Consider the following 11,216-nt stretch of genomic DNA (forward strand, 5'->3'; position numbering starts at 1 on the left):
CAAATACAGAAGAATATAGAGGACAGACGAGGGCAATGGCGGGAGGGACTAGCGCAAGTGGCATCCCTCTATGAAACCCTTAAAGCATTTACGTGCCGGTCCAATCGTGTCAGCTAAAACTTCCTTTTCTGAACGAAAACATTGTACAGATAGAACCGCGAATTTTCCCAGGGACGTCAACATCATGTTTGCTCATCAAAATATTTTTTAATTACGAGCCCAACGCAGTAGCTGAGAGGAAAAAAATCATTACCAAGTCGTAAGATCGAAGGAGCTAGCCTCACACGGAACAGTATATCGCCTCGAGACAACGGAGATCGTGAGGCAACCGTGTTCTGGAAGTGGATGGAAATGCTCGACCTGAGTGTTCTTGGAGGCCACAAATGGTTCGAAGAATTAAAGGCACTATGAAATTTCCCGAACCCCCATACTTTTTTTCGATGGAAACTGTTCTTCCCGCAGAGAAACTAATATGCCACAAATTTTTCCGGACGAAATCGCTCCACTCTGCGAGGAGCGCGCGCTGGAAATGTCTCTTCCGCGTTCCTCCTCTCCCGCCCATATTTCCCTGCCGATGGTGTAACTGTACGGACCGCACTTCGGTTCCCCGTTACGTCACCGGTGTTGCACAATGGCAAGTAATGCCGCGAGCTCGCGCTGTGGCTGCCGCCACTGCCGAAATCTGCCGATCACGCGAAAGCTGCTGTCATGGAGGTTTCCACTCCCGATGAACGCATACGCGGGATCCTACGGCGCATGCTCCTGGCGGGATGCCTCGGCTCGGCAACACGTCACGATGACGTGTTGCTGAGCCGGCCGTGGTCGCGTCAAGTTGCCCGTTGTGTCTCCGCTCGACAGCTCGCCACGGCGCGGCGCTAGCTGTCCTCCCTTCGCCGCTCCGTTTAAATTCGCTCCCGAGAAATCCGCTCGCGCGACGAAAGTAAAATTTCGGTTCTAGACTCAGAAAAATGTCTTCTTTCGAACGAAACGAAGAAAAAAATCGTTTCATAGTCCCTTTAAGGCCCACACTTCTTGAAGGAGCCCTGGCGGAGTTCGCTCTGCTTACTTTTACTCGCACTATAATGCTTTTAATTGCGTGCAGACGCGGGCGAACATTTAATACCGTGCCAACAGACGCGTGCGAGATTTTTCGCAGTAAACACGGGAGATTTTCGTGCAGGAGACGGTTCTCATGAGCCTTCACTATAGAGTTTTAACCGTATTCAGTGCACCGGGGGCCACATTTACCACGCGAAAATAGCGGGGCCTTACTGCCGTTCGGCTACATTACACTTCTAGTAGGATTCTGTCTCAACAGATTAAATACAATTTTAGCTCGATGGCGACCGTCCGCGAATCGTGACGGGTTGTTGTTCACAATATTAGCAGCGCCAAGTTCTGAAGAATGTCCGTCCGTCCGTCCATGTCCGTCCGTGTCCTCGTTGCTGCTTCAAGATGAGTGGACGTAGCCTCGAACACAGAAGCAGTGGACCATTATTAGTTGGGTCGTAGCAGCCATCCTTCACGGCCATGGTTACTATTCGCTGTTCGAACGATTTTCAACGACAGAGGAACGAATTGAAAATGATCGTTGGCTTGTTATTATCCTTTCATGTTCCCTTTAACGGCGTCCATTGACTAATAAACTAATATAGTCTTATAACCCCCACACACGGGCTAGCTAGAACTCCTTTGTGGTGACAGTCCTTTACTGCTTTGAACAATACCTTTCTGAAAGGAGGTCGCGCGGGTTACACATCACAGCGTCGATTTCCCTCGCTAAAAGTACAGCAGGAATGAAACCAAACATGCTGCAGGTAATCTTTGCTCCAGTTGATGATAACACAACACTGGTCCTCAATCATATTACCTCTGTTTGTCTGTCTGAGTTCGCTTCCACCATTCTAACTTTCCTGTTCTAATTAGTTCCATTGATGTCTGCTGCGAGGTGCCCTCCGAGCTATTACTAGAAGCAACAATGCAACGATATCTTGTACCAAGCTTTCCTCTCTAGGCAGAAAACGTGCCGGACACGACCATCTAGTACAAGGGCGCTGTGCACTAGAAGATGTAGTTGGCGCTGCGGTCGTCAGGAGAAACCTTGGTGCAACATGCTTATTTTGACATGATGTGGTCTAATAATGGTCCACTGGTTCTGTGTCCACTCATCTGAGGCAGCAACAAGGATGCGGATAGGAACAGGAGTACTGCTTTACTTACAACTAAAGGATACAAAATTTGGTGCTGCTAATCTTCAACCTGTTCCCTGGAAGAATGTTCATTTTCTTGGTGGTCTAGATATCTCATCTCTGAAGACAACAAATCAGCGGAAGGTGAGCTCTCACACAAATCTTTGCCCGCCTTGTCTGTTATACAGCGTGTCCCAGAAAACGTGTCGGTCAACGGCATTTGTTCTTACTAGGGTTTTGCCACCTCCTGATGTGAATGCCATGTATCGTATGTAATGTAATGTATGTATCAGTTATCGTAATTGTGTAAATATTTTCAAACTGAACTCAGAAATTTGCCAAGTAAAGGTCATTTCTTTACCCCACCAATATGAAGAGCGTGACAGTGATATTCACGAGCTATCCCATCGGAAAGAGTAACTGAACATTGTGCTTTTCGGAGCACCGGACCATACTGCGCTGTCAGTCCGACGAAAGGACGACATCCCTCAAATTGGGACAGGGTAATCATGATCCCAGCGAAAGGGGGAGCCTGCGATGTCAGTGTGGGCTCAGTTCCCAACCTCCTTCCGTCGGACGACAACGATTGCGCTGAAAAATTCGCCGCGTGCTATCCTCTGGGAGCTCCGTAGAGCATGATGTTCGGCAATTTTTTCCGATGGGATAGCTGCTGAATATCCTGTCAACTACCATTAATTTGAGTAAATTAGACACGTTCTTCACATTGATGGAGTAGAAGAGTAACATTTACTTGGCAAATTTCTGAATTTAAGTTCACAAAAATTTACATAATGAAACATCACATACACATTCAATATGTAGCAAAAATCTAGTAAGAACAAATGCAGCTGAAGATATGATTCTAAGGGGTGTAGTTTTTATTATAATTCAATGACACGTTTTCTGGGACACCCTGTATATGTTTCTTGTATCTCCCTTAAAAGCTGATCTTTAAAACGTCCTTTTGTAAATGTGTCTCTGTACAGAGGCTTGTTGTTGCAGTTGCAATATAATGTTAGCAGTCCTGATGGTGTGGAATTCTTTATGGTGTACTCGTGTTCCGTTTAGGTATCTTCCTGTCTGGCCTAAGTATATTTTCCAACACCGTTAGTGGAATTGAAGAAACTACCGGTTCTTCACATTTTTTGTGTGGTGACTCAAGTGAGCACTTCTTTGAACTTTGTTGCATAAAGCTTGCAATTTATGTAGATATGCATGCTCGCAAATATGTAGAATGCTCACAGCAAGTTATTCATTGACAGCAGTTGTTCATTCTATTCCACTAACTGTGGACAGGCAGTAGACTAAGTGAACACGAATACACAAAGAATTCCACATCATCAGGACTGTTGACATTACACTGCAAAAATTCCAAGCGCAAGCGTCAATTCTTAAACACTGTTACAAAATCACGTTTTAAAGATAATCTTTCAAGGTAGATACAAGAAGCATATCTGATAGAAAACGCGGGCAAAGAATCACGTGTGAGCTCACTTTCCGTTGACCATCTAGATATCTATCTTGATATCTAGACCTCGATGCAACAGGTCCAAGATTAACAGCTGGGTTGTCTATCCTTTAGTAATAAGTAGAGCAGTACTCATGTTCATTTGTTTGCCAGTGTCCTTGTCGCTGCTTCAAGATGAGAGGACATTACCAACTGCTCTACTTCTTCCGTAAAGGAGATAAGCTCCAAGCCATTGAACCAGAGCCGTATATTAAAAGGGAGTCTGGCCATTGGGAGGAGTCACAAAAAGAGGCTCGACCTGTCAATCACAGTTTCGCTCCTCTGATTCGGTTGCTTTTTACCAAGGGGGTCGCCATGACACCTTACTGCCACCCAAAATGGCGACGAAAACAAACAGTGGTGAAGCGGAGATTTCGCGACAAAAAATTTTCACGGACTGCTCTGATTTTACGCTGTAAATGTACATTTTCATATACGTTTCTTGGAAATCAGTTTCAACGTACGCTCATCCATCGATATCTAACCGAAAATAATACGTTTTGTCGCCAATGTTAGGCCTAGTGAACACGGCGATCACAGCGAAATCGTAACCAAAACGGCACTGTGCTGTGCAATCTTATATTTAATTGATGGATTTCATGGATATAAACATTCCTGCCTCTTATATTCCAACTATTCATGTAGATTTGTTTGAAAATCATACCGACAACAGAATGTGTCCCAGCAGGTGGTTCTGCCGGCAGCGGTACAACGACGGAAGCAGAGGACAATTCCCGACGTGCCTTACGCTCCCTAGGCGGCGCTCATCAAATTTGCGCTACCAATCCACTACTCTTGCAGATTGCGAGAGGTATCCATTTCTATCCCATCCAATCCACTTGCCACACAAAATGGCGCTGCCCGTGTTGGATAAGGGGGTAAATAGTGAGGATAGGCTGATTGGTAGCGCCCCATATTTCAAGACTTCATTGGTCGGAAAGCTGAAAAAGTGGGTGGAGCTTCAGGTATAGGTATGACCAATTAATTGCCAGACTCCCTTTTAATATACGGCTCTGATTCAATATACGGCTTTTAATATACGGCTCTGCATTGAACTTGCGCGTAGCGCCACCTAGCGCGAATCGTGTCAACTTCTCAAACAGCATTCGATTCAATGCTCTTTGACGGGTTGAGGCATTGTACTCTCATGGCGCTACGCGCATGTTCAGTGGCTGTTGGTTTCGATGATCATTGAAGACTGCCCGTGTGACAGGGGTATTACCCTGATAGGTTACGGGCCAAGGACTTCTGAATCAGTTTCCATTTTCCGGCCCCCAATCCGGATCCGGTTCATGAAAGTAACGTGCCCCTACGGTTTCCGGAACCTCACGAACGCAAAAAAAAACTAAATTAATTAACGAAAATTTATTAAAAACAGCAGCAGTGAAAAAAAATTGAGTGGACCGGACGGAATGTCAGTGACCCATCAATACCTCCTATTGACCACTGGTTATAATCGAAATCGTACCATCGGAAGGATGCTCCGTATCCGAGTCGCTGAGACTTATAGGGAGTCTGGGTGTGCCTGTGATTCTCAAACAGTCTCCGTCTAACCTTGGAAACAGCAAACGTAGTTTAGCACAAAGTGACCTGAAAGGCAATACCGTGTAGTGTTATACCGGGCTGCCTTTTACTGCTAATTGTCTTTTACTCTTGATTTCAGTGGTGCCACGTGCCAATGGGAAGTACGATGCGAGCGTGTACAGAAAATATAGTAGAAAATGGCAATCTGCAACCGTGCTCAGTGTTGATGACATTGAAACGTCTAAAGCCAAGGTGAGATGCGCCAGCGAATGGGTTTGCAATCGAAGAAACAGATATAGAAATACACAACGTCGAAGATGCCGTCACTGCGGTGATCTGGATGATCTGGAGGACATCACTCCCATTTGCCCGCATTACCAGCAAAGTCCCCGAACTCCTCGAGCCACCTGGACTCTCGCCACCTCACCCTTGCCCAGATTATCAATTGGATATCGAACTGCGGTATTACGTCAGTTTTGCTCAATGGTAGGGATAATCGGGACGACGTAAGATGTTACACGGTTAGAAACCCAGCGAACCGGTAGAGAAGTATGAAGGGAATTGGCTCAGGACGAGAGCTGCCATTATTTCGAACAGAGGGCACCGTCCACATCACTGACACATGCGAATGATGAGGACGGTGCCCAGAAGAACAGTTTGTTTGAAATATCGGCGGCTCTCGTCCTCAGCCAATTCCCTTGATAGACAGATTTCAAACTCAAGGTGTTGGAAATCAGGGCAAAAAAGCCATATGGCTTGGCTAGGCCCTGACTCCTTTACACTACATTCAATACTCTATACAAACAAAGAATCAGAGAAACCCATACAGCAATTTTGATAAAACACAACGTGCAACCAGAAAAAAAAGTGTCAAATTGGACAACGCAAAGATATCAACATCAATGGAAGCAAACATATTTAACAAGATAGGAAGCCGATCAGTGATTGATCAGTGAATTTGTTCTACTAAACGGCAGGCGAAATTTTGGGGCAGTCCTTAGGGGACGTACATCTGTACTGATTCATCGAAATAATGCTTAAGTGTTGATCGATTGTCGTTGTCATCGTTTCGTAAAACTGTAAAACGCGATAATTGTACAAATAATTTGAATCATTCTAAGATGATGTTAGCAGTGCGAGAACAAGTTGCAACAACATGGTGGAAGGCAACCCTGTCCCGGCTGGCACAAAAAGGCAAGCGCAGGCAACGAAGGCTTTAGTGGTGATTAGTGACCATCAAAATACGGAAATAAACCAGTCATCGAAAAAGCCAGACGGCAATCGCACAGCTCCCCAATCAGCATCACATCTTGCCCCAATATTAGTTGGATGACTGCAATGGTGGTTCAATGCTGGACCAATGTTGGACCACTATTGCCAATATCGACCCTATATTTGGTCATGATGTTTTGCTGCTTGGCCTGTTCATTGCCGGCCAAGTGCGCCAACCATTACTCTTTCTCTGTTCTGATGCTTTCCAATGAAATAATGGTAGTTGAAGAAAGACACAAGCAATGGGATTTGAACTAGGGCTCGGGATCTAATAGGTTTTTCCGATTTTCGTTTCAAACGTTTCCGTGTAAACCACGGTGATGTAAACGTTTTATACGCCATTTAGATTATCGTATAGTCTGGAAAACGTTTCCTTCGTATGAAACGTTTAAACGTTTTGTTTAATGCGAAACGTTTAAACGTTTTGTTAATGCGAAACGTTTAAACGTTTCGTTAATGCGAAACGTTTAAGCCTTTTGATGAAATGAAGCGGATGAACATTATGTTAAGGTCGTTTACACGTCTTGTTAATACGAAACGAAATGCCTTTCGAAACGCATAGCTATTTAAGCAACTTCTTACCTTTATCAATAGGAAACATGGACGCGCCAGGCATTACGGGGACAGAGACAGAAGTTGTCCCCGTTATGCATGGCGTGTCCATGGTTCCCATCAGTAATTACCAACTACGCAGGTTTCTCATTGTCTTATAAGTAGCTTATTACTTTAGTTCATGTTTGGCTTTAAAGCAGCCCTATTTGTGTTCATTTTCGTCGTACACTTGATTTTGAACCGACGTGTTTCACTATAGTTTTAAACATGTCGAGCTCGCAATGGCGATGATGACGTTTGAATCTTTTGGGTAGTTTATAGAAGATACGAAGGCAGAAAAATAGGCGATGTCAAGTTGCCGGTGGTGAGTAAACCAAAGAGTGATATTAAACGGTACGAGCAACTTATTTATTTACACATGGGAACAAGACTTTCGTGCACGAGACTGCACTTCTTCAGGTTACAAAAATATGAACATGGTACAGGAACATATACACAGTTGACGGGGGAGTTTTGGCATGAGGGTAACAGTGTGATGGAAACCCTATCGCCCTGTTACCCTCTCATTCCAAAACTCCCCCGTCAACTGTATAATATGTTCTTTTATGTAACTGTATGTAACTGTATATATGGTCTTTTGGTGAAAAGACGAACGCGGAAGATTGTCACCTTGAGCGACTACTTCAGCCTGAAGCATGTAACCTGCTCTTTCCTACTGGTTCCTACTATTGCACTCTAAAACCAGAACATTTGGCAATTACGCGTTAAGAACCAATCACTGTCCCGAATGATATCATTCTTGCGCCAGAGTGAGAAAAAAGGAATGGGCACGACTTTTGTGGCATGTTGCGCTTTCGCGAATTCACACAAAGAGCCGTACACCTCCAGTCATGAACAAATTGAGATTGTGAAAACACCCAGAATTGTAATTCTGCCGGACGGTGTCGATGAGATAAAGCTCCGTTTTTCGAGTGTCAGCCACCCCAATGCCATGAGCGCACGCGGAGTTCGGTGTACGCTGCGAACGGGGTCGTGGCAACGCTCTATTAACCACCCAGAAACGGAATAAAATGCGCCCTGCGCTGTGACTGTGACATAAGGCGGTCACAAATGAGCGGGACAAAGTAACATTAATGATAACTTTAACGATACCCTGCACTGTCTTTCAAGGACAGTAAGCTGTAGTGTGTAATTAAACGTCTCCTAGGAAAACGTTTATATACGTATACGTGCCGCTGTACGTTTATGAGAACGAAACCGTTTGAACGTATCCTGGGAAAACGTTTAAATACGTATACGAATTTACGCTGTTCAATGCTGTTACGGCGGCATGGCCGAGTGGGCTAAGGCGTCCGCTCGTTGGTGGTAACCAAGGTCGTGCTAAAGACTGGGAGGTGGCGGGTTCGAATCCTACCACCGGATGTGCTGTCTGAGGTTTTCCCTGGGTTTTCCGAAGACTTTCCAGACGAATGTCGGCACAGTTCCCCCTGAAGTCGGCCCAGGACGCATACTAATCCTCCTGTCCCCCACTCATTCCTGCTGTCTTCTCTCCGGACGTCCACACCTGTACGCCGCTCATAGCCACTGTTGCTTCGCGGCGCTAACACCCAATAGAAAAAAAAAAGAATGCTGTTACGCAATACGCTGTTGAACGTATATCTAACAGAACACGCTTAAGAACGTTTAATCTGTAAAACGTGTTACAAGACGCATTTCTTAAGAAGACGTTTAATAAAGAGCTCTTGAACTTGAACCCATTGTCAACTGAATAATAGCAGTTGAAACGGCAACACCAGTGGAATTCCACTAGTGTGTGTGTGTTGAAATCTCACTTCTGGTGCCTTTTCTTCATCTGCCTTTATCAAATTGACAATCGGAGGGAGTGCGTTCGAATCCCACTGCTCGTGCCTGCTCGTGCTCGGCTCTTGCCTTCCGAACAACATCGAAGTCCTATGGTCCCAAAAAGGTCAAAAGAGCGCAGAGCGTTCGTGGACTGGATTTGGCCAGGGACCAGGCAATTTTGAGAGGGGAGGGGGGTGAGAGGGTGCGGTTCGGTAAGGTTGGTAGTGGGGGCAATGAAGAATGTGCTCTAGATCAGCAGTCACAGCATCTCAGCTGCTCACTTGAAGTAGACTTGTTGGTTTAATCACTACGTGTTGTTTGATGTGCCTGTTGTCTTCATTACGAGAGTTCGTATTTGATTTCTTAGTATTTTTCCCCCCAGATGTGCCAGGCAAGAAGGGAAGGTTTTGCTGGCGAACTCGCGGTCATGTCTGCCGAACAAGCTGAAGGATTTGGATGTCATACCAACACAACAGGCTATCTCGAGAGCATCCTGCAAAGTCACAGGTGTTAAGGAGTTCAAGTGGCTTTGGACCCGTAACTGTACGGAAGCAAGTGTGAAGTGCGGTGACATTTTGGTAGGATATTTGCACAATTTTGGAAGTGTGCCTATAAATTATCAGCTGCTGTTCAAACAGCAGAATTTCAAACGTGCAGTGCATCATCTGGGTCGCACTCTATTTATGACTGTTAAGAATCGCTGTTTCCCACCCTTTCTTACACCCTTTTGAGTGTAAGGTAGGTTGTACCAGTAGAGTTTGTAGGTGCAATGAAATACACCTACATCACATGGTGTATTTCACAACACACACCCATATATACTTCGGAAAGGGTGTAACATCTACTTAGTGGGTGTGCGGCTTGTGATCTACACTGGTAATTGGACAATACCCTGTAACTGAAACTGATTCAGCCACATCAGCCATATGCTGATAAATGGGATGACGCACAACAAGCTCCTCCAAGTAATGCGTTTCCTTTTTAACAGCAAAACGTATACTACATACATTGCCTATCTTGCGAGCGTCTGCAAATTCGATAGCCCTGCTCGCATTCCAGTCAAAACCAAGGGTGAGGGTTAATTTAGATGTGCACCTAATTGACACCCATCTATGAGAGGGTCAGCCTCGAAGAGGTCTAATATGTAGTAGGTGGTATATAGTGTGATCTGGGAGTATAGTGCAAAATAGACCCCTCTAACATAGGTGTAGCACTGCCATGTCACTATACCCAATACCTATGCCCGATGGCCTATGCTTTTTTCTGGATTTCATCCTGGAATTCACACGGGCGTGATGTACTCTTACAGCAGCGAGGTCGACGTCACCAACCACCAAACTCGTAATTATGCAGGGTGTCACAGAAAATGTGTTTGCTATACGTAAGTCATACACCACTTCTAATCACGTAGTCAACTCCACCTGTTCTTACTAGGTTTTCGCTACGTGTTCCTTTAACGTGACAGATCTAGGGCTAGGCACATAAAATTTATTGTAAATGAATTGTAGCATCTCCTGGACCTCAGCATCTCCGAAGACCTGGAATAAAACTGTTTTGAAAAATACACGGAATGATGTTTGCTTATCGATATGTACATAAGATACCCTCTTGGTGAGGCGGTTTTGTGTGGTTGTACTTTTTAGTCAACCGATTTTAAAACTTTTGTAGTGCCCCTAATGTAGGTGTGCATCGCATTATGCAGGAATGGGTGTGTTTTTCTCAGTGTGTTATTGAAGTCATAGCAAATCGAGCACAGGTGCGTGTAATTTTTCGCTGCTCTTTCCTTCTTTCACTGGTTTTACGCAGAAGAAAGCCGCTTTGTAAAGCTGGAGCTTTGTGGCAAATTTCCCCATTGATCACCATTGAATAGTGTTCTATCATAAGAAGTGGGTTTGTTTGTTAGATTGTTTGTAAGCAGTTTGCAGGTAAGATATACTTGCATCTGAGCGCAGGGCACGGTAGGCTGAAATGGGAAGAGAGGAAAACCTGGAGCGCTTAGTTGATCTAAGTAGTAGCACAATTCTAGAACAGTTTCCATAATGAGTAGAATCCTACTCCTAAAATTATAGGACACACGAAGGATCTGTTTTGACGCATCAATGAAATGGCCGAAATAGCCAAAGAAGCGCATCGCTTGTTGCGCTCTCGCTTGACCTGGAACTGGGGAAGACGACGAAGATGGTAAGCAGCGGGAAGTACAAAATATTAATTTTTTTTACGAGTCAAGTATTGTAACGGACGTGATGAGAATTTCGCATGTTATTTGTGAAACATTGAAGACCTTATGCTCACCGAAATATTATTGCCCCAGTGTATGCATCGGATATAGC

The 11,216-nt window shown here is 44.8% G+C and overlaps 1 protein-coding gene across 2 annotated transcripts in view; it reads left to right on the forward strand.

Annotated features, from left to right (window-relative positions):
- LOC135387292 (uncharacterized) overlaps positions 1-10,450 on the forward strand; it is a 143,044-nt gene extending 132,594 nt beyond the window's left edge. Inside the window, exons 17-19 of one of the 2 annotated variants that reach the window (XM_064616559.1) lie at positions 5,360-5,472; positions 9,269-9,464; positions 10,196-10,450. The gene's annotated coding sequence lies outside the window, so the exon portion shown is untranslated. Of the gene's footprint in view, positions 1-5,359; positions 5,473-9,268; positions 9,543-10,195 lie in introns of those variants that run through there. The other variant, XM_064616558.1, reaches the window with a different exon arrangement.
- Positions 10,451-11,216: the final 766 nt, after the last annotated feature.

Source organism: Ornithodoros turicata, chromosome 3 (genome assembly GCF_037126465.1).
Source record: "Ornithodoros turicata isolate Travis chromosome 3, ASM3712646v1, whole genome shotgun sequence".
NCBI classification, from domain to species: Eukaryota; Metazoa; Arthropoda; class Arachnida; order Ixodida; family Argasidae; genus Ornithodoros; species Ornithodoros turicata.